Raw genomic sequence first — 2,720 nt, 5'->3', positions numbered from 1 at the left:
CTACTCTATGTCATCATTAAAAAATCTGTGAATTCACAGGGACCAGCTGTGGAGCAGAATAACCTTAAGACTTACTCAGCAATGACAATTGTTGTGAACAATACCATACCTACAGTACATACAAACCTTTTCATCTCAGAATGCTTGTATTCAATTTTATTTCCATTTTGCCAGTACAGTGACTAATTGAAACCTCTTGCTCTGAGGTAAACATAAGATTAGCAGCTCAACTCTCTCAGGCCTGTGCGCTGAGGTGCTTCTCCATCCTGTGTTAACAAAAGTCCATCTGGCTGGGGTGAAGTTATCTTCGGCACTGGCCTGCTGGGCTTCTCGCCAGAGCGTAAAGAAAAGCTGCAACCTGAACAGTACAGCTGGTAGCAGCTTGCAATGTGGGCTGTTTAGTAAAATGATGGAGATCAGACTTGGCCTTCCATTGGTCCTTTATCAAACTATTTCATGCCACCAAATGAAAGATGCAGAGGAAGATGTGTTTGTGTACCACACGGGATTGTGCAAGCGGCAACGGAGGTGACAGCATGGGTGCTGGTGCACGTGGCAGAGAGTCCTCCAGCTCTGCAGTGCCGCAAGCTGTATTGCCTTACAGGAGGGAGACAGGCTTCTACAATTCGACACCTTTGGGGAATAAATGTGACAAGAAAACTAGCCTCTTTTTTTTTAAAGTGTCTGTCCCAGGAGTATTTTAATCCCAACTTCATGTCTGAACTTCTGTTGGCATACAGCGTGCAACAAAAAAAAAAAGACAGGGTAGGCTTTGTATGTGGCAGACCTATTTCTAGGTTTGTCTGCAAGGCTGTTTGAGTTCACCGACCACATTAGGCTCAGCACTATGCCATATGGCACGGCCTGCCATGGACATCATCAAAGCTGCACTGAAGCCAGTGTTTTTCACAGTGGAAACCTGGATCCCAAATCTGATAGGAGTTTTAAATGCATATATTGAGTCCCGTCCCATTCAACAAGCTACCTGCTTCCACCCCACCAAAACCCATGCGTGCTTTTAGTGCTGTCCTGCCTTGTATTTTACAAAAATATATAAAACATGGTGCTTTACCTGGGATCACAAGATATGTTTACATATTTTTGGTTAGTGTGACACTAAGCGTGACTGCATGAGCATTGCTCCAGTTCTACTTCAGGCACGAAATTAAGAGCCCATGTCAGCATAACAGAACATAATCAGAGGCTAATGACCTCTTGCTGCTACATTTGGGCTCAGGGGAAGCCATGATGTTTGGCTTTAAAGCTGAATACTATTTTTTTGAGTTGTGTTTTATTAAGAGGCCTTGTGTCACATAAATTAAATGGCTACCGTGAAAGCAAACTTTTTATCCAAAACTGCTGTACTTTGTTGCTTTGCTTTTCTGAGAGATTGTTTATATAAGAGGGTTTTTTAATTATTATTGTTATTCTTTCCCCAGTTAGATACGAGTTTATTCACTAAACTTTATGGCTCTTTTGGATTAGCTTTTGATCTTGCTGCCTGAGCGGTGATTTATTCACTAGAATAAGGGCTGGTTTGACTCGTGCGTGTTTCACTGTGGGTGATACCAGGGGAACAAAAAAGGCCAGCATACGACGAAGAGACTCCAAGGCCAGCACTAACAACTGTTCAGAAATAAAGTGCTTAGAGGGAGACGAGTACTTGCTCAAACGTTTTGTTGCGTGGGAGTTCAAAATAGAGGGAAAAAGTAAAAAGCAAGAGTTTGGATGCAAAATTCAGGCCTCTGTCAAGCATAGGCACAGACAGGTGCCAAAATTTGTTCTTGTGGGCTCGCTGGAGTTGCTGGAACTCATTGGTATAGGAAAAGCAAGCGAGCTTTGAAGGCTCTTGGGGCTTGAGGCAACGCGTGTCCCCAAACTTTGTATCTCGCAAATCATATTTCAATACGCGGTGGAGCCGTTCTCTCCTGCTTTCGCTACAAACCGCCCTTTTAGCTACAGCTGCAGCAGGAAAGGATGAGGAAGCTATTTAATGTACTGTGTCATTGGAAACAAGAGGAGCTGGTGCTTTGTTTCTTGCCAGCCTCTCCTGGGTCAGGAGGAGATCAGCACAGGCTGATGGGCCAGGCCGGGAGCCGCAGGACCCTGGGTGATGCAGATAGCTCTTAACAGTTGGCTGGTGGGGACAGTAAAACAATATTTATGTGTATTGTCTTGAGAATCACGGAGCTAAATAAATGTGACAGCTTTCATTTGACATCCCCAACCTTGCTGCTGTCGCTCAGGGTTTTTCTTTTTGCCACATAACATGAAATCACTGTCAGTTTGATAGTATACAGCAGTGTTTCCGAAGCGCAAAGGTTAGGGGGGTGGTAGGCACGTCAGAATTATTTACGTTTGCTATGCATAAAATGGCACTTGGGGAGCAAGGCAGGCTGCCAAGGAGGAGAGGAACCGGGGCTGTCTGGTTGCTCTGGTGTGTCTCTCCACACTGGATTGTCAGGGTAGGATTTATAAAAATGGCTTCAAAACAATATCATCTTTCCTCACATAGACGTGCCCCCGTCTGTTGTGCTGAATGCCATTATTGCTATTCTCATGACAAAGCGTCTATCAATCTCTGCTTTGTTTATAAACAAATCTGCCTGCCCTGCATAAGAAATGGATAGGCTAAGGAAAAATACCATTACCAAAGGAATGAGTTAATTATATTTCAGAATCTCAGCAGGGAATGCTATCTCGGAGTATTCAGTAAGATC

Source organism: Chlamydotis macqueenii, chromosome 12 (genome assembly GCF_036417535.1).
Source record: "Chlamydotis macqueenii isolate bChlMac1 chromosome 12, bChlMac1.mat, whole genome shotgun sequence".
NCBI lineage: Eukaryota > Metazoa > Chordata > Aves > Otidiformes > Otididae > Chlamydotis > Chlamydotis macqueenii.
This window is presented reverse-complemented; position numbering follows the sequence as displayed.